This window comes from Gymnoscopelus braueri (genome assembly GCF_963280865.1).
Source record: "Gymnoscopelus braueri genome assembly, chromosome: 4".
Lineage (NCBI taxonomy): Eukaryota > Metazoa > Chordata > Actinopteri > Myctophiformes > Myctophidae > Gymnoscopelus > Gymnoscopelus braueri.
The window spans coordinates 38,890,694-38,912,514 of record NC_137605.1 but is presented as its reverse complement, the minus strand read 5'-3'; the positions used below and the strand labels follow the sequence as shown (position 1 = coordinate 38,912,514).

At 42.4% G+C, this 21,821-nt stretch overlaps 1 protein-coding gene across 4 annotated transcripts in view; it reads right to left on the bottom strand.

The window, feature by feature from the left end:
- grb10b (growth factor receptor-bound protein 10b) overlaps window positions 1-21,821 on the bottom strand; it is a gene marked incomplete at its 3' end in the record, with an annotated part of 98,444 nt that overhangs the window by 74,572 nt on the left and 2,051 nt on the right. The gene's annotated exons all lie outside the window — the stretch shown is intronic.

Genomic DNA, 21,821 nt, shown 5'->3' with positions numbered 1-21,821 from the left:
TTTTTTTTTCAAGACGTTTTTAAACGTCTTTGGCAGGCAACAGCTAATTTCTCAAAGACGTTTATAAACGTCTTTGGCAGTTATAGAGTTAAGAACCAGTGATCTATGGTACACGCCACGGTCTACGCGTCACAATGCAACACATTTTGAGCTTTTTTCACTATTTGTCATACTAAATATAGGGGCTTAACTCATTCAGTGCCACTGGACGTCTAAGACGTCCGTTTTAACATAAGCCCTGAGTGCCACTGGACGTCTAAGACGTAAAAAAAAATGTTCAGAACCCAAGATATCATGATGTGAAAATATTCTGCTCCATTCACTCTTTGTTTAACTTCTTACTGAAAAAGGCTGCATCTCGGCTCCTAAGCACTTTTTTTGAATTTTGGCTGTGGCACTCAGAGCCAAACTGCCATAAATAAGCCGGGCACTGAATGAGTTAAGTGGTTAAGAAAATACAAATTACAAATCAAACCCTGTCTTGTACTCTAGGCCAGTGGCTCCCAAACCTTTTAGCTCGAGACCCAAAAGAGGAATTTGATGTCCCCCCGGGACCCAAGCTAGTGAAAATAGCCGATCTGCAAGCTCACAACATCTCACGACGCATTGTGTGCGTGTAGATTTGCCATTTTCATTACTTTCAGAAATTATTTAGCAAATGTTTTGAAATGATACAAAATATTGTAGGAAATACAAATAAATAAATAAATGATATTTACTCGCGAGTTGCTACCCATAAAAACGGGTCTGCGACGCAAAAAAGGGTCCTGGCCCACTGTTTGGGAAACACTGCACTAGGTAGCCCCCCCTAGCTAGCAGCAGCAGCCATCCCCGGGTCAAGATGACCACAACCTTTTGACCACGTGGTCCACATTCTATTTGAACTTCTTAATGTGGGTATCCTATTAACCTCTTGGCACAGCTGCTGTTGAACAAACACCTGTAAACACTGACCCAGAAATACACTGCAGGCTCCTCTCCAGGACTTAAGTTAGACCTTGGGAGTGTATTTTAAGACTAACAGCTCCAGCTCACAACTGTGATAGTCTTTTATGCACCCGTTCATGACCTCCTGTTGGCATTTCAAAAATATGACCTGCAGTTTTCTGGAGGGTTAAAATTATCTGGTGTTTGGAGTAGTGGTTGGTGAGCGGACTGCCCTTGACCTTTCGGAATGTGTTGTGTGTATGTATACCTCTGTGTGTGTATGTGTTTGTTTGCGCACGCGCACGTGCGTGCGTGCGTGTGTGTGTGTGTGAGACTTCATACATATGGCGTGACATGAAGTGTGCTGGACTGCTGGTGTGTACACATGCGCTTGTATGTAAATATATACGTACGGTATATGAATGCATGTGTGTGCTTGTGCTTAGATATCTGTGTGTGCGTGTGTGTGTGTGTGTGTGTGTGTGGGGTGGGGGTGAGTGTGTGTGTGTGTGTGTGTGTGTGTGTGTGTGTGTGTGTGTGTGTGTGTGTGTGTGTGTGTGTGTGTGAATTCTGCCTACATGTGTTTTTCTTCATACACAAATGTATGTGGATGCGAGTGTGTGTATGTGTATGTCGCACACGAAGAATAGCGGCTCTATATGCCGTTTCATCGAGCTTTGTACAACACCATTGTACAACGGAGTATAAATCAGGCTCCAACGATAACGATGACAATAAATATAAATAGAATAAAAATCGTTATAACTCAAATGGATGGCAGCGTCCACACAACTATAATGACAACTATAGTTGTGGACGATATCGTTTGGCTATGGCTAGAGACTTTTGTTAAATAACAAGTTCATTCATTAATATTAATGAATTTTTCATTTTTAATACCCTGGCCTATGGGTTATTGATAAAATAATAATAACTATAATGAAACTGACACTGAGGGCCATTGGAAATTGTCATCCTTTCCAATTTGTTGCGTGCGGAACATAAATGTTTAGACCCCCCAAATTGGTCTAGCAAATAATGATCCAACCATGAATGCGTTTGAAACAAAGAGCTTGGCATTGAGATCACTAGAACCGCTAAATGGGCTTGCTTGTAATGAGGTGCCATGCGCGTGTGTGTGTGTGTGTGTGTGTGTGTGTGTGTGTGTGTGTGTGTGTGTGTGTGTGTGTGTGTGTGTGTGTGTGTGTGTGTGTGTGTGTGTGTGTGTGTGTGTGTGTGTGTGTGTGTGTGTGTGTGTGTGTTACTGTCCATCATTCCATGTGTGTGGCCTGGCTGTTACGGGGAAGAGGCACTTCATTTACACATTATTTACAGACACAGTTTACAACAAAAACGAAAACAAATGAACATCAACCTAGAATCTCCAGGCAGTCCCTCATTAGGAGCTACAGAGTGGTGGACAGACATGCTGCTGTATTAGCACTGGATGTTTCAAGAAGTCCTTCACTAACTTCACGACATGAGACACTAACTTCATGGAGAGTTGGAGACAGCCAAATACTTGCATACTGTAGTGTACATACTTGTCCTCAGCACTGAAATCCATTTGAAAACAAATTCATTTTATTGTCTCCGCCAGGCAGAGAATTTTTTTTTGCCCCCTGTCCGTCCGTCTGTCAGTCCGTGTGTCCATCCATGTACAGCTAATCTCCGGCATCGTTGGCCCGATCGGTGTGAAACTGTGCACATGTACTCCCTTGGAGACAAGAGCAGAACATCTGCCCCAAATTTGTCACATTGGCTTGTTACAGCGCCACCAGGAGGCCGATTTTTGCAACATAAGAAATTGGATATTACTCCAACAGACTTTGTCCAAAGATCTTCCATTTGTCCCATGGATCTGAGTGAAATAGAGCTCCCTCAATATGCGATTCAAATTTGGGGTTGTTCAAGATTTTTGGCATCGTTTGTAAAAATAGGTATGGAATATAAAAGAATTGTATGATACATGTTTATCACATGACTATGATAAAGTTCTGCTCCCGTGTCGGCTGCAGTGGGAAAACATGGCACAGGCGGATTGAAAAAGCACTTTAAATACTTGCTTCAACCCGTCGCTGAAATCTTTTTGACCGCAAAGAATTCAAACATCTGAGAGCAGGGAGGACTACCTTTACTTTTGGATGCGATGTGCGGGAAAAAAGGTACAAATCTGTACCTGTTGGCCACCGTTCGCCGGTGTCACACTCTGCCGGCAACCTACGAAGCGGGATCTCAACTCGGAGCTATCGTGGAGGGTGAGGTTTCAAACGGGGCTACGGAAAATCTTGTTGGGTGAAAATGGGTGTGGCCTATATGGGGAGTTGCGTCATGATCCAAAAATGTTATCGTGCAACCTATGTTTCAAGAGTTCTAGGAAAACAACAATTCAGTTTCAGGGTTTAATTTTGCTTCAAATACCCAGTAAGTTCACATTAAACTCAAACTCTGCGTGTCATGGAACATGGGAAAAAGCTCAAAAGTATTCAAATACCTCGAAACCCAAGTTTCTGATCACCGACATGGGACTGCGTACACAGTAAAATCCTGAGTGTTAATTTAACTCGAGAGTGTACAAGAAGGGTCCTTTCCGTTCCATTTGTACACTCTCTAAGTTAAATGAACACTCAGGATTTTACCGTGCACCGACTCCAGAGGGACACCGAACACACGCACCTATATTTTAATCACACCCTGACAATTATCAAAGTCATTCCAGTGCAGGGATTAGTACCCCCTGAGGTCTTTGATTTGACTCCTTCCACATGAACAGTGTGCTGAAACCTAACTATCTTTGACCTTAACAGTGCAATTATCCAAGCGGCATCCGCGCACTAGAAAGGGGGACTTTGGGGGAGTGCCGGCTGTACCCAGCGGTGAGGTGACCGCATCTGGATTAACCCATTAAGACCGGGAACGCATCTGTGAGTCATTTTTAGATTTCTTTGGCTGTTGAAAAATGGCAGATATACAAGCTCGTAGTGCGGCACAGAGTGCCACGCTATGAGCTTGTAGATCCGCTATTTTTGAGAAATCGTGAAAATGTGTGCAAATCTTTGAATATATATAGATTTTTAAAGCGACCGTTTTTAACTCAAATCTTTGCTTCTGGGGGGTCCGTGGGAACAAAATTATATATTTTTAGATGGGGGTCCGCGGCCAAATGCATATAATTTTGGAGGTCCTTGACATGAAAAGGTTTGAGAACCACTGATTATAGCAACATACGTTTTTTTTTTTAACTGTTACGATTTAGAAGACATTTGTACAATCCCCCAGAAGCAAAGATTTGAGTTACAAATGTTTGCTTTAAACATATATATATATTCCCAGATTTGCACATATTTTCACGATTTTTCAAAAATAGCAGATCTACAAGCTCATAGTGCAGCACTCGGTGCCGTGCTATGAGCTTGTAGATCTGCTATTTTTGAATAGCCAAAGAAATCTTAAAATGACACAGATGCGTTCCCGGTCTTTATGGGTTAATTAACGTGATTTTTCTTTTACTCAAGCTTGCATGAAAGGAGAATGTTATAGCCAGTGGACTTCAAACGCAGGAGCTTCAACAACGGGTACCCTTAATGACAGACCTTTACAGCGCTCCTGCTATTAATGCTGAGAACACGCAGCGGTAAGCTAAAGATGTTATTAGTGATGGGTATTGGCAAGAACCTCACGATACGATATGTATCACGATACTTGGGTCACGATACGATTGTATCACAATATATTGCGATGCGATACATATTGCGATAAATATTGCGATATATTGCAATATATTGTGATAAATTGCAATTTATATTGAGCTGAATCACTGGAAGGCGAACAAGCTATAGTACAGCGACATCTAGAGGAGCAGAATGTCAAGACCGGACTTCTACCATTGGTTTCTATGCGTGGGAAAAGTATCGCGATACTATGGCCTGGAGTATCGATACAGTATTGGGAAATATATATATATATATATAAAATATTGTGATATATTGCCATATCGATTATATTGTCCATCTCTAGATGTTATGGTATGACTTTTTAGTTTTAGGGGAGGTATTGTATATCCTGACTTTTGCCATTGCAGTCATTCCACCACAGTCTAATGCACCAGCTCTAAGTACTGGTTTTCTGTAGCTGCAGTGGAATGAAAGTGTCTGCTCGATCATTGGACTGTGGAGGTTAACAGGGTGACGTGTGCTTACATTGCCAGGGTCCAGCTTTAACATCCCTGGGTGATAAACCCCATAGAGAAGCCAAAGGCTGGGCCTGGGATCATCAGTAGTCCAAGCTATTTAAAGTAAAGCCTAATTGAAGCACTAGCTAACTATTTCCCCGAACAGATCTCCTCCTTTGCGTAGTGGATGGTGGTGCTGAATCAGCTGCTGGTGCTGGTCAGCTCAATAGACCCGACATGGGTGTTGAGGACACTTTAGAAACAACATTGTTATAACTATGCTCTCATCACAATTTTGGGGGCGACTACAGTACAAGTACGAAATCAGAGTAAATGAACCTTAGGCAACAAATGTCAGGGTAAACATTAGTAGAGTGCAAAGAGAATGACTTAGTGCTTCAAAGAAACAAGGGATACCAGGTAAACAAAAATCAAACCTAGCATCTGTCTAAACAAAAGAAACAAAACATATATAACTTATATACAGCAAAATAAAAGATTACACAGATAATGGGTTAAAGAAACATGTACCTGTTGAATATACTCAACAGATTAAACAGATCTATAAACTTAGAAAAGTATTTAGTCCATTTTCCATTATGATTGTTTTTTTTTTAGCACTTGGATTAGCCGAGTCATCTGCACTCCAAAATCCAGAGTGTTAACAGACCCACACAGATTTTGCAGTCTAGGTCTTTTAGTTTAGTTTATGGACACATTAAATAACGGTTATAAAGCAAGCCTAGTTCCATTGCTGAATCATTTAAAAAAAATCTGCAATAAAAATACAGCTTGAGTGTGAAATTTCAAATATTAAACTTTTAACCTCACATACTGTATGTAGGCCAACTCAAAAATAAATGAGGGTCTTGTGAGCTGCACTGCCAAATGTTCCCTGTAAACTAAGGAGCAGGTTTGGTTTCTTTCAACCTTGTCTGAGTGTCTATCAAAGTGTCTGCCTGTTTTTCAACTGCCTTCTGCCAGGATGTCTGTGATCTGCCAACCTGTCTATGCAACTGCTTTGTATGCCTGACAGTCTACCCGTTTGCTTTAATGCCTTTCTATCCACCTGTTTCCGCGGGAATTTACTGGGGCACAGGCACTATGCACAGGCCTGGTGGGGGACATATCCGACATATCCGACGCCCACGCTCCGCTGGAAACTTGTGGATATGTCTACTGGTCAGTCTTGTCTCCATGTATGTCTGCATCTCTACTGGTCTCTTCGTCCTCATGTGCACCATTGATTTGTGGAGTTTGTACAATTGGCTATAAATTCCCCATCTTCTACATTCTAAACAAGGTGTTATTTTAAGTGTGGGCATACAAGACAGCGGAAAACTAGTCAGTCTAGTCACATCAAAAGGTTGTGAAAACCAGGCTGTAATACACTTAATGTGGATAAGCTTATAATTGTACAGTACATACAACAAAACAGCCTTTTTGTTTTCAGCTTCATGCCATGCTGAATATTACTAAATGAAAACAACAACAACAATAACGTATTAGATTGTTATAATGTAGATGAGCTATGTTAATGATAACAAGTTCTCTCTAGTGGCCACTAGGGGGTTACACCCAACAGGACCAATGTTGCTATCCTTAGAGCACAGTGCTCTAAGGATAGTGAAGCAAAAGAAAGTTGACATTTTGGCTGGGGCAAAAAAAGAAGCTGACATTTTGGCTTGAGGCGGATGCTAGAGCAAATATTAAGGGGTCAGCCAAAATGTTAAATTCCTGATTAGGCTTCATCCTCTCTGCGATGATGGTGTGTAATGGCCTTAGGCGATTTCCAACCAAAGGGTAGAGGGAAGGCCATGGGGTCACCAAAATCAGTAGGGTTCATTGAAATTCTTAACATCCCGCAACTAGTGGCATTAAAGATTACACAACTGTATACAAATAAATAAAAACAATACAAATATTGTCCTGTTTTCTATTGTACTGTATACTGTAGTGTCTTGGAAAACATCGAGGCAAAACACCCAGTCCAGTGCACACAGGGCACACAGGGTAGAAATGAAGATCCGCCGATGTACCTCCTAGCTGGAGTTACTGACAGCCATTGATAGCTTGGGATCAGGTCTCTCCCAGTCTGAGGCTTCATACAAAAATACGGTAGCACAACAACTCAGGGTTGCAACAAGCAGGTCATGCTTGACTTGCTTGTTCACTTCATCAAAAATGTGGATTTTCTTCAGCATTCCCCAAGGCCTTTGACACTTTCATTTGAAGATAAGTGGTGTCAAGCTCGCTTGCGGTCCGGGTGGCGGGCCTTTGCAGCTAAAACGCCTCTGAGAACAGGTCTCCGCCAGGCTGGGTTGCCTACCCATGCAGGGCCCGGAAATTTTGGAAGCCAAGCATAGCCAATCGGAATGGAAACTGAAAAATCAGACAGACATGACTTGATCAAAGTACGATTCCTCAATAGCTGTCACCCTTGATCCCTTGAACACTGCTTCTGACCTTCAAATGCTTAAGATCCTCAATGAATCCAATAAATCCAACAGATGAAGACTGGTTCATACTGGTCAGCTGCAAGGTCTCAGTATCACCCATCATTCCTCTACTAGGCTGCCTATAAATGAACAGTATTCTTAAACAACGTGCATGGCTGGCTGAATAAGGAGACAAATCTCCTCTTTTACAAGCTCACAACAAGCAAGATCTGATCTTTTTTACCAAATGTTCGCCCAATATGACACGATTAGGGACGCTAGGGCTCATCTGGTTAATCCTTCCAAGTCGGCCATCCCTCCCATGACCCAAAATTGCATTATAAAACAAAATGCCAGACAACTTGCGTGGTTAAATAAGGACACAAATCTCCTATTTTACATTACAGGTCTGGGCAATAGGACTTCAATTCAATATCACGATTATTTCAAACTTTTGCCTTGATTATGATTAATGAACGATTGATGCGACACGTAGAATAGCTAGTAGCTATTTCTGTACGCCACCGTTGTACAACGAAGTATAATACTAGGTCAAGTGGTTAATCAGACTAATCGATTTCGTCTATTTAAAAAAATCAAATTAAGAAAACATTATTGACCTCCACAAAAAAAATACCTGCTTCTCCATTATTCGATTAACCTACACAAGAAAAATTAAGTCTGTTATTGGTTCTAAATACCGGTTTTCGGTATAGCGGTATGCGCTAAATCACATTTCAGCTGATTGGAGTGGACACAGCTCCAACGTGGAGCCGTTCAGCTCTGCTCGGTCCTCTGTGGAATGCAGAGTGCACATTCTTTCCGTATAGGGTACCGGGGTGAAAAAAAGAAAAGAAAAAACTTGTGCAATACAGCAACCCCCAACCCCCAGGAATGGCATGCATTGATTTGTAGTCCAGTCAGGGAAAAGAAGGGTGGTGCTGAGAGAAAGTGAGGAACATATGGTTGAGAGAGAGAGTGTGTGTGTGTGTGTGTGTGTGTGTGTGTGTGTGTGTGTGTGTGTGTGTGTGTGTGTGTGTGTGTGTGTGTGTGTGTGTGTGTGTGTGTGTGTGTGTGTGTGTGTGTGTGTGTGTGTGTGTGTGTGTGTGTGTGTGTGTGTGTGTGTGAACTGGCAACCAGTAAGCCAGGGGGGGCGGAAGGGGTGTAAGCATTCATACAACGATTAGCTTCTCAGAACCCCCCAACCCCCTACTGTGTGCCTTCAGACTCCACATCTCCCATGATCCCCCCACCCTCTCAATCTCTCTTGCCCCCCCCCTTTCTATAACTCACACCACACACCCACACATACACATGCTTATGCACTCATAGACAGCGTGCATGCATGCACACTCTAGGACTGGTGCTACACACCAGTGGTAAGCTTCCTCCTTCAGCATCAGAAGGTCAGAAGAGGCCCTTTCTTTCTTGGTGCAGGGGTCAGGTAGAGCGTTTTATCTGCGAAGGCCCGCCACTCGTGCCGCAAGCAAGCTTGACACCACTTATCTTCAAATGAAAGTGTCAAAGGCCTTGGGGTAAAGCCACTGCTGTCCCCTTGGGAGCACTGTGTGTGTGTGTGTGTGTGTGTGTGTGTGTGTGTGTGTGTGTGTGTGTGTGTGTGCGTGTGCGGCACGAGTGCATGTGTGCATGTGTGCATGTGCATGTGCATGTGCATGTGCATGTGCATGTGCATGTGCATGTGCATGTGCATGTGCATGTGCATGTGCATGTGTGCATGTGCATGTGTGTATGAGTCTGTGATCGACGCGGATGATCTACAACAGTGGTTCCCAAACTGTGGAACTGAGTCAAACTAAATGTAAGGCCTACAATTCTTGCACTTCAGTGCTTGTCAGAGTGGAATCAGAGTTCCAATATGATTATTTTGGGGGGGGTCAAGGGCCTGAAAAGTTTGGGAACCCTTGATCTAAAATACGTCTAAACTCGCCTAAGCTGGGAGCCACTGTAAAGCTTAGAAGACAAACTGGCCGGAGAACAAACTAACTCCACACTGTCAGTGAAGAAAAAGAGAAGACAACCAGGGCAGTTTTTTCTGAATCTTCAGTCTATAACTAAAATCGTTTCCATATACCCCATCTCTCCCCTCTCCCACCCCACCTCCCCCCTTCCCCTCCCCTCTTCCTTACATCCCCTCCCTCTCTCCTCTCGTCCTCTCTCTTCTCCTCCTCCCTTTTGGTTGTGTGGGTTTGTGTCCCACTGGTGCAATTGTAATTAACACTGTACGGACTCACGCTCCAGTAAGGCCCGCCACTAATTCCACATTCGGGGACCCGCTCCCCGGAGTTTCTTTTATCTTCCACTTCGCAGTCCATGGACTGTTATTACGGACCCCCAGCTGCAGATCAAGAGTGTGGCTGCGGACCGAGCATCTCCAATAGCGCGACCGTGGATTTCTACTACATTACACTATACCACTATACTGTATATTATCTTAACATTCTTATATTATACCATTATATACTGTATACACATTATTGTTGTACTATATTATTATCATATACTATCTTACACTATTATATTTGCTACTATTGTTGTTGTTACTACTTGTATCTCTGTCTCTGTCTCTCCTCTGTCTCTCCCTCTCTCTCTTTTCTTTCCCCCCCGACACGGTCGAGGCAGAAGGCCGCCCACCCTAGAGCCTAGGGTCTGCCTGACGTTTCTTCCAGTTAAGGGGCAGTTTTTCGTTGCCACTGTCGCAAAATTGCAGTCTCTGCTCTACATGTAAAGTGTCTTGAGACAACTTGTTGTGATTTGACACTTTAATAAATTTGAATAGAACACATTTGTATTACTCCTTCAGATTGTATCCAAATTTCACGCAAATCAGTACACATGATATAGTCAAGTGTTCAAGACGGATCTGTCAGATTTTTCATATTCCATCCTGATTGGCGAATTCCGAACATTGCTGGCCCACAATAACCTACCTGACCTGGCGGAGACCTGTGCTCCGAGGAGCACAATTTCTAGTTCATCATCATTCCTTACAAAGATAATCTTTTTGGGGCTGCAGCAAGACAACACTAGTATTAGCAACAAGTAAGACGCGCGAACGCGGGAAGCGAACGCAATTTTTTTTAAATAAATATGAAAAAAAAAGATTTAAAAAAAAGTCACCAATAAAAAAATACAAATAAAATACAAAAAAAATCTGCGTTAAAGGGAGCATCTTAGAAAAATACAAATTCACTAAAAAAAAACTTTGAATGTTTTTGAACAATTCAACAAAGTGTTTGAAGTGCCTGTTTCACCCACTTCCGGGGGGCGGAGCCAAAATCCGAGCCCGAAGTATTTGTTCGTAGACCCCCACTTAGGGGGGGTAGAAAAAGTTTCGGAGCGATTCGGGCACTTTTCATTTAACATGGGGTTTCAATGGGGAGTTTTTAGGAGCCTTCTCCGGGGCGTGGCTTCCGGGGGAAGGGGCGGGCTTAAACGCAACCTTGACAGGTGTGTTCAGTTTTCAAAGACCTTTCATTTGATGTATGGTACGTCTAAATTAGACATTTATTTATCTCAGAGGAGCTGCAGGCAGGCAGTGAACACAGACACACACGCACACACGCACACACACACACACACTCACAAGCCGAGCATGGTTTCATAGTAAGCTCCACTTGCGCGGAGGCGCGCCTTCGGCGCGCCTCCTTCCGCTGCGTTCGCAACCATTTCAAAAGTAGGACCTCTACACAGCACTGGTTCTCATTAAAGTGGGGTCCGAGGACCCCCAGGGGTCCTCAAGGAAGTTCCAGGGGGTCCCCAACTAAATGATTGATAGAAACCAAATAGACCCGTACGGGCCTGTAACTCAGAGAGTGAACAAATAGAACCAAATGGACCGGAGGTAAAAACAAAGGGGATAGATGTGGGTACCAGAGATAAAAATGGGAGTCCATGACCTAATGCATATCAAACTGGGGGTCCTAAATGAAAAAGGGTGAGAATCACTCACTGCTCTACAGCAGCCACAATATCACTATAATAAGCCTAGCTAGAATTACACGAGGAGAACGCCACAGGATTAGATGACTCATGATACATCAGCCCACATAGTGTCAACCTCTCCCCCACCTCTAGGCTACCAACAGATTGTCATCTCACCAGTTCAAATCCCTAGAATCCTATATTGATCTATCAGCGCGGGAAGTACGTAAGAAAAGTAGTTGAGAAGCTGAGTGGTCAACTACAGAATAATATGGTCCCCACTTGTTTGAGGTATTCTTTGTCACAGTACATTTGCACATACGTGAAATTTGTTCTCTGCATTTAACACATCCTAATCCTCCTAACTACCAGTCCACACCAATGATTCGCAACGCAACGAGTTGCAACTTCCACCCAGTTGCAGCGGTCTGAATTGACCCGTTGCAGGTCGGTGCAGTTTATGGGATTCTGTTGCACATGGTTGCTGGTGTTTACAGTTGCAACTTGTTGCATTGCGAATAGTTGGTGTGGACTTCTTCAGTTGCGTAACTAAGAGCAGCGTTTAGGGTTTAGGAGCAGTGGGGAAAGTGCCATTAATAGAGTACCCAGGGAACAGTTGTCTTGCTCATGGACACTTCAACACATAGACCCGGGGCCGGCCTCTCTAGTCTCTACCCTTTCAGCTATGGCCTCCCCGTGGGATGGGATCTAGATATACTGTACCAGGTCATACAGTATATCTAGAAAATCCTTTTATGCTTGTACAACGCAAACATATCATGAATATGAAGCAGTGTTAATGAAAGAAAATACAATAATATTCTGCATTTGTTGAGTCCACCTCTGCACACCACACATTTGCTATCTTCGGTGTAGACTAAAGGGGAAAAAAGTAGGGGACCAACAAGTACAGATCCCTAGGGGACACACTGGTCAACGAAGGTTAAGTTATAAGAAATACGGCATGCATTTTCGGCATGCAACACAATCAAATTGGGCTGCAGTCCGTAGCCCAACACTAGACCTCCTCCTCCTCCGGCCCCTGCCTCGATGCTGGATCACCCTCTCTCCAGCCCCTCCCCTCACCCCACAGCGCTCCACTGCGGAACATAAACAGCGTCTTAATTCGAGAGATGGCACGGGTCCAACTTGGCGTCAGGGGACCTGTCAGGAACCCAACGAAGTGAATGCAGTGACCGGCGTGGCACACACACACCCTCTTGAGGAGTTTAGGTCATTTATTGTACTCTGTACATGTTTGAACCAGCCAGATTGCATTAAGTAAAAGCATTTGGTGGCACACTGTGAGTTGTCAAAACTTCCTATATGGAGGCGACCTATGGAACCGTGTGATGATGTATGGCAGGGGTTGGGGGGGTGAACAGCTATGATGTCTGTTGCTCTAACTTGACTGCACTGCTGTACAGCTCTGGTCTAGTGCTTTGCCCCCCCCACACACACACACACACACACACACACACCACGGAGTTCTACACGCCATCAATTCCAAAGTATCTATTTTTATACCTGTGACTGGCAACTCAACTTGAGCTTGACATTGAAAGGAGTCTAGCTTTACCCAGATTAAAAAGGGGTCTAAACTAAAAACCTAATCCTGGACATAATTAATTAATGTATTAGTTCCTCAGACAGGCCACTGAATAGCATAGTGCTCTGATACTTTCACAATTTGACAGGGAATCTAGGCATTGTTACGTTGGTACAAGACAATACAAAAACAAGCAGAAAAGAGTGTTTCAGGGGTCATTATCACGTTGACAAGTTCAGGTTCCGGTACTGGCCCGGTTATTGCGTTGTTGAAATAGGCTCTCTCTCTCCCTTCCTCCCTCTCCCTCCCTGTGTTAGCAATGTTAGTAATGCAACGTCTTGAACCCAAGCCCCCAGCCATTCCAGTATCAGATTTTTAGCTTTAAAAAGTAAGTGAGCATGCGACCGTATGTGCAAAACCTATGCATGTGCTTGTGTGTGTACTAATGCGTACACGTGTGGATGCATGTATTGTAGAGGATATGGCAATATTTTCTAGAGAGGGGGAGAGAGATGGGGGGAGATTAAACAGAGCATCTCTGTCCTCTTCTGTTTGAATCAGCAGATCAGATGGCGGTCACTCACTCCTCACTAGATGCTGCTTGTTGCACATGTTGATTATTCTTTAATTGGCAGCTTTCATTATTTGGGAGCAGCAGCGTAAAGTGGGGCTGTAAGAGAGGGCCTGATGTCATGCCGGGGGAGGCTGAATAGCAGCAGTCTCTGAGAGAAAGGCCTTGTGGAGACATGGACAGTGCCTAATTGGATGAGGATTACATTGGGCTGCTTGAGAGGACTGGTCTTATGCAATAGGAGAGATGAATGGAGAAGGCTTGGGAGCCCTGGTGCCTGTGCACAAGCTGGCCGCTATGGTGGCCCAGACTGGCTCTATGAAATGGACTCGTCGTCTTCGGTCCAGCATCTTATGAAACCATCTCTTATGACACCCAGCACAGTAAAATCCTCACTGTTAATTTAACTGTGAATTAACAAAGGCATTATTGTGGCCACTGATAGCACCATGAATTGTGCATCACTTGCACTGCTATCTGCCCAGTCGTATGGTTCAATTCACAAAAGATGTCGTGAATTCCTGATTTCCCCACACACTTGTCTGTAGTCTTGCCACTGCTAACCCCCTACTAGTTGGTATTTGGACTGGTTGGTCCTAGAGATGGTATTGAAAACTCATGCCATCTCTGATAAACATGGAATTGCCTGCCGCTTCTTTGCATCTGCCAGTGAGGAGCCTCACCGGGAGGGTGTAGCGCGTACACAGGAACACCCTATTCCTCACAGTTCAAAACGCCTGCTGAAAGGCGAGCTTCGCCAAACTGTAGGAGTTGCTAGTGCAGTAACAAAGATAGCCCTCCCTGCCTAGCTTCCCTCCCGTCACGTGAACATGGCCAATTGTTCTCGGACACTTGTCCAAGCTGGAGGCACAATGAGGATTCGAACCCCTAGTCTCCATCATGGTGGGCAGGAACCAGGAACTTTTCTCCAGCACCTTTTTGAGCGACCACTGTGCTAACGCAGCTTTGGCTGACACCATCTCTTATGACACCCAGCACAGCACATGAGCTGGTGCCGAGGTGTTATGTAGGCCTAGCAAAAGCCTGAACATGGACAATGCCAATGTAGTAATCAAAATGGTTAATTGTATAAACTGTTGGCAATTTGACACTATTTTGTCAGAAAATACTATTTTACATACATTTACATGGCCTACCCTCAGTACCCTGTCACACTAAATCCACTGGTTGAGCAGAGGAGATGTGCTCAAATGTTGGGCTATGTCTGGAAATGTGACTATTCATGAACAACATTGATAATTATAACCAGTAATCACCAGTACAGACTACAGGGGTACCAGTTCTGCTGACTTTTGCCCACCTGAGCACCCTCATTACTTATAATTACATACAGCCAGTTAACTGTAAATCTAGGTACAGTATGCATGTTGGGAAGCTATGCACAATTACGCACATCGTCTCCTTCAGCTTTCAAGGCTGCCCGCAGCCACCTGGACTGAGGACATCCCACACAATTATGGATTTTATTTGGTCCAAACTATCGCCTGAGTTTCAAAGTTGGATACAGTAATAAACTGCTAAACACGAGGCCAATAAATGTCACTACAGGAGAGTGTTACTGAACGGAGCAGCAATGCCCACACATTCAATCTCTTTCACGAAACATGTGCAATGCATTTTGATCATGTTTAATCTTTAAGTGTAGACTTAACTACAACTACATAAGAATATTTCCACAAACATAGTGGCTTTCATCATTGTTTCAGTATATTTATAGACCATCAGGCGTCTGACACATGACAAAAGTACAAAATATATGACATTCATGTTTAGTCCTAGACCTGAAATCTAACAATGTTATCCATCATGTTTTCACTGTTGGGAGTGGGATTACAAGTGTGATCTGGCCACCAGCACAAAGTTGTATCTCTTGACGCATCTTGACCACTCCGACCTGCGCCCTGAAATTGAGTTTCACACCCCAGTACTAAAACTACTGTATCCGCTCACGAGCATGCCGGTCATGATGATACCTTCGCCTGGCTACAATTACGGCCGCCATCACTGGAAAGTCTGGGCATGACACCCATTATAAATCAGAGATCCCCAAATCTATAAGAAAACAATCATCTAAAAAAAAGACCCAAAAAATAACAAAGAGCTATGGGGTATCAGGTGAGGGCTGTCATGGAACATTAACTGAGCACCTCAAATTCTACACTAGAAATTAAAGAAACCGAGGCCCGTAGGCTGAAGTGTAACTAAACTGTCAATCCAACAGAGCTTGGCACCTTGGCATAGGCCAGGTGTACTACATACTGGCAATGATTAGAATGGGATTGCATTGTTTTTTTTGTACCTGCATATCCATTATTGAATCATCTATGCTATGATGAAGGTCTGATAGGCACACAGCTCAAAATAAAGCAAAACACTACATACCGTAGATGAAATTGTGCTGAAACATTGATGCTTTCAGCACCTTGGCAACGATTTAGCTGGAAAGGTTATACTTAACCCTGAGGATTTTACTGTATTTACACCTCTGTGTAGCAGTTATCCTTTTATTAGACTTTACAAGTGGTAAAACTACACACAGTGGGAGGTAACACTGTACAAAATAAAATAATTTAATATGGTGAATGAAAAACACTGGGAGTTTGTTTTGCCCATATCAATCTTATCAATAGAAATCTTGAATTCCATGTTGGCCCCTGAGGTAAACAATTATAATAATAAAGAAATAAAGAGATTGAATTTACTCTCTTGCTCTTAGGAATGTGAACAAACTTCCCTGCCTTAAAAATAATCATATTAAAAGGTAGGGTAAGTGATATTTTTTGGTTAAAACAAAAAGTATTTTGTTAAAAGGTTAAAATACTATATTCTGATAGTAATCATTGCTATAGAGTGTTTTTTCAGTAACAGGGGTCTCCCTGTCTCTCCAGCTCTTTAATAAACAGAAAATACATTTTTCGGTAGGTGTCAAAATCTCAGCCAATCAGTAGAAAGTACCCATTTTTAAGCTTAATTTGTATAGTGTTCCAGTTCCAATTTTGTCTGCTCATTTCTTAGTGTCATCACTTCCAATTTCACTTGTTTAATCTGTATCCTGATTGAGTTCTCGGTCCTGGTTGGATAAAATTGGAAATGAAACTGAAACGAAAAGGCATTTTCTGTTTAATAGAGAGGTGGAGAGACAAGGAGACTCCTAATACTGAACAAACACTCTATAGCAATGAGTACTATCAGAATATAGAGCTAATTAACACTTATTTTAACCAAAGCAAATCACTTACCCTACCTTTAACAAAGACTTAGCTTAAGTCCCTATTTTTAAGTGTGAAAGTACACTACTCTTAAGCCCTAATCACATGTAAGTCTGGAAATAATGCTTAAAAACCAGAGGGTAGAAAATGTAATAATGTACAAGTGAATACATGCATTCAAGGCCAAAAGTGCCATTTTCAGAGCGTGAAAGGGAGAATCAGAACGAGTTTTTGGAAATACAAGAGCAGAAAAAGGCCTCTATTGTTCTCAAGTTTCTCACTGGGAAATATTTCTGTGAAAAAGACTTTCTTTCATTGGCACAGCATATCTACCAAAGCCAACTAACCATGGTTTGTTTTGATTTGACATTGAAGATTCCAGCTGGTATAGTGTGTGTGTGTGTGTGTGTGTGTGTGTGTGTGTGTGTGTGTGTGTGTGTGTGTGTGACAAAGTAGAGTGAGAAACAGACAAACAGGAAGAAAAAGAAAACACTGAGAAAACATAAATGAGAGAACTAGATATACACATAAAGAATGGTGCACATACAGTATGTGGTAGAGGTAGAGAGATTATATTTTCTGGCATGCCACCGTATATCCACACCACATTCCCTGTACCCACCCACCCCAGTGAACGGCTCCCTGCAATGCTACGGTGTTCAGTTACCTGCATTATAAAGGCAACATTCTTGCTTCTCACACAGCCTTAGGTTTCAGCCACATTTGGACCCACTCCAGACATTGAGAAACTCAATCCACTGTACACTGTGGTGGTTAGGCAAACAAGCATTGCATCACCTTGGGTCACAAGTGGAAGGCGGTGAGAGTCGGGTTCGTACAAGTCTGTATTTACAGTATGAAGGAGGGGAAAAAATAATGATACCATGAAGCTTTTCCTCTGGCAAGTAGTTAAGCACTCATTACGGACTCCTAGCAAAACCAAGATGTGATTACTCAGCTGTAGATGAGCAACTTGACACATAAAACATTAATCGAGGTGTAATGTCACTGATAAGTGGTCAAATTAGTCAGTAGAATTGTTAACGTGTTGTTAAGTGTAATTACAAACCAAAAATCAAACCTGGCTGTTTGTTTTAGAGCATTATTTCAGGACACCGTCACCTACGTGTGAAAACTGAACCCAATCATAACATTCTGTACAAAACAGAAAAAGAAATATGACATATCTTGATGCAAGTCCATTATCCACTTAAACCCTAGCATACATATTCTGGGGGAAACTTTAGCAATACATCCATGCCAACCATGCCTAATAAAGATTTAGTTTGTCTGTTTTTTTGCCACCCGGCCATTCATAAGAAAAGGAGGGATGAAGTCTTCTTGAACACACACCTGACTCACATCATGTGCTAATGGGCTGAGTGACGAGAAATCATCTATTATTTTCTTTATTGGGGAACTATTCCCAATCTGTTTCTGATGAATGCACGTGACAAACCTTTAAACATATATCCATACCTACAGCAAATAATACTTTATTTATATTTAACCTCACCTGATTTGAAGTGTGCACTAGAAACACAAGCATTTTTGATGATTGCCTCAGTCCAATCCTTTCGTTGTATTAGTTATCTTCGTCGACTTTATTTGACTGACTTAGACTGGGATTAATTTGCTTTGCAGGTTTCGATCCGGTCTGGGTCTATAGCGGATACGGAAAGGTGTGTGTGCAAATTACTGGATATAGTAGGCAGGCTTTAGACCCGATCATACTGGTTTGTTTTGAACAGAAACTAAAGAAAGCCTGGAGATGTGTTTATACGCAATATTTTTTCAAGTTGGAGCCATTCTCATTCATTGAACCCTATAACACAGCTAGATGGCATGTTCAGGTGAGCAGCCAGCCTAGCCTACTGCCAAAAACATTGCAACTATTCTATGAGATGATTCCTATTGCCTCGAATTAAATATTCTTTTGTTTTGCCTCCACGAACGCTGTGACGTAAATTACGTAATCAATGACGTTGGCGCAAAATGGGTCCATAAGAAAGAGGTCCCCTCCCACTAATTTTGGAAGCCAATTACAATAAAACTGTATGGAATATCAAGACCCTGTTTAACGCTCATTGTCAAGTGTCCCGGTATAGTGCCACCCTGAGGCCGATTTGAAAAAATAATTTTACGTTTTCCTTTGCCTACTGGAAGTGTGCACAAAAAGGTTTGACACAGATCGGTGCAACAGTTTCCGACATTAGCACCTCACACAGACACATAGACACACATCCTGGCGAAGGGAATCATGATAGGAGTCGATTAAATGTGCCTAAAATGTATATCATAGCCAAATATGGAACATCTGTGCCTAAGGCCACACTGATCATTGAACTTGGAAAAAGTCAATCTTCAAAACTTATGTAACACCTAAAATCGTTATTCTATTTTTATAATTGGCACACAAATGTATGTATTACATTTACACCACGGTAATATGAGGACATATGGAACATAATATATAATTGACTTGGAAGCTTGATGGAGTAAATGGGTACGAGTAGAGACCTGGCACCATGATTAGAGCAACACACACATATGAACAAATGCAAAACCCATCATAGTTATTATTGTTTTCTACTATGTTAGCAGCTTGTCTGTATAAATGAAAGGGAGACTTGCCCTGCTTGTAGAGACACAGGCAGAGTCAGTTGACTGAAATGAACTGTGCTGTGATCCCCCAGTAGGCTTAGGTTAATGGTGTCATGACATCAGGGAAAGGGTATTAACAGTGTATAGACCTAGCCTAACCAGTGCTGAATGACTGCTGGCTGACGCAAGGCCCAATGGAATGCTGCCTAGGGCAGGACCACAAGCTCATATACCATCACTACCAGATACAAGGACTAACGTTACTCTGGCACATTATCTCCAGGCTGAAAGCTGAAACAACATTCAAACATGTAGAAGGAACGTTAACCCCCCGAGTGAATTACCACACTGTATACCACACCACAGGAAGGGTACTTTGATAAAGATTGTGAAAGATTGGGCTTTAATACTAAAACCCATCCAGATGTATTTTTTTAAAATGATTACTATAAGCATAGAACACAACCAATCAATAACAACCTCAAGAGTGGTTTAGCATGAGTTGCAAACCAATACATCTCAGCACATCTCGAGGCTCTCAGAACAGGGCTCTCAGTAGCCTAAAGTGAGTCAAGTATAGCTTATAGTAAATACAGTATACTGACTATATGTCATGTGCAATAGTCAGCAGCCTTTTGGCAGCTTGTAGTCTTGCAGGGTTCATGCCCCATCATGCCTGTGCTTACTGAGCATGGACTTGAAATAGCAAGACTGGAGCAGAGGGGGTGAAACCACAGCTAGAATGGAGCGAGGCTGTTGCTGTATGCATGGATGTCAGCACAGATACGGGGGGGAAAAAGAGCAGGAAATAATATCCTTGGAAAAACAAAACTGTCAGCACATTTCAAAGACTAGAGTGTGTTTAGTGTCCACGTATAATCTAACCGTGCTAACATATTTCATAAATAAGTAGAATGGAACACATGGCCCGGCGAGCGCCATAGGATGTGGTCGCTGCAGGACGGCATAGCATGAAGCTTAACTTGTTTACTGTGCGGTTCTGACGGAGCTATATCCACTTTATATAAAACCACAATTAGAGGTTAGAGTATAGCAGTGCATGCATGTGTGCGCCGTGCCACTGCCGTATACGCGTTCCAACGAAGAAGGTTGTGTGGAAACAATACTGCAATGTAGAAACACTTACAAGGTACAAGTGGAAGTCTGGTAATCAAAACAGAGTTTAAAACCCTGAGTAAAAGTACAAGTATTGGCACCAAAAGATACTTAAAGTACCAAAAGTACAAGTACTCATTATGCAGAATGTCCCGTTTCACAAGGTATCATATGTATAAAATGTATTAAAATATTTTGAAAATAGCAGATCTAAAAGCTCATAACGGCTATTTTCAAATAGCCACATTTTAAATAGGGCTGAAGTAGTTAATGTATGTTTTGTAATAATACTTCAAATCTACAATGTAACTAGTAACTAAAGTTTTCAAATAATTGTAGTGGAGTAAAAAGGACAATATTTGCCTCTAAGGTGTAGTGGAGTAGAAGTAAAATAATTGAAAATTGGAAATACTACAGTAAAGTAAAAGTACCACAAAATTGTACTTAAGTACAGTACTTGAGTAGATGTATTTAGTTACTTTCCACCACTGAAGGTTAGTGGTTTGACAGTTTGTGCATTACAAAATCCTGAGTCTCAATCAAACAATTCTGGTGGTTTAGTGGGGATAGATATACCATTCAAATGAATCAAACTGAATAGTGTGTAAGTTCTTTGATAACACACTCCCATTAAAAAACCTATATTCAAAGTCAAAACCATATTTCAGTCCACTCAGCCCGGGGCTAACATAGATATTAGAAACCTAGATACCTCATTGGCCTCTGCAGTTCATTGGGGCGACTTGTATCGCAATACACGGCGGCTCTTCCGTCTTCCGCAGGGCACCTGTCACTCAAAGTGACTACTGGCCAATCACAGCGCTCACAGTGCGTTGACTACTGGCCAATCACAGTGCGTCTTTTCCGGGACTTGTCAGTGCAATGGTTCTCAACCAGTGGTCCGGGAACCACCAGTGGTCCTTGAGGGGGTTCCAGGTGGTACCCAGCTAAATGATGGAGAGTTGATAACCAAATGGACCCTTATAGATCTTTAAATCTTGAGTATAACATTTCACACTGTCAAGAGTCAAATTGTTAAACATCTGCATTACTTACTATACAGGTACACAATTAGAGAACGTAAACAATTGTTATTTTGACAACATCTTATCGAACGATAACATATTCTACGTTTTGGGTGTGAGCGGCTAAAGCTTATCAAACGGTGTTCCGTGACTCAAATGCTGAATAAATAATGGACCTTGATATGAAAAAGGACCATGTCTCTTATTTGAATTTCACAAATAGTGTGGAGTTTGCCAAGTTCCAACTA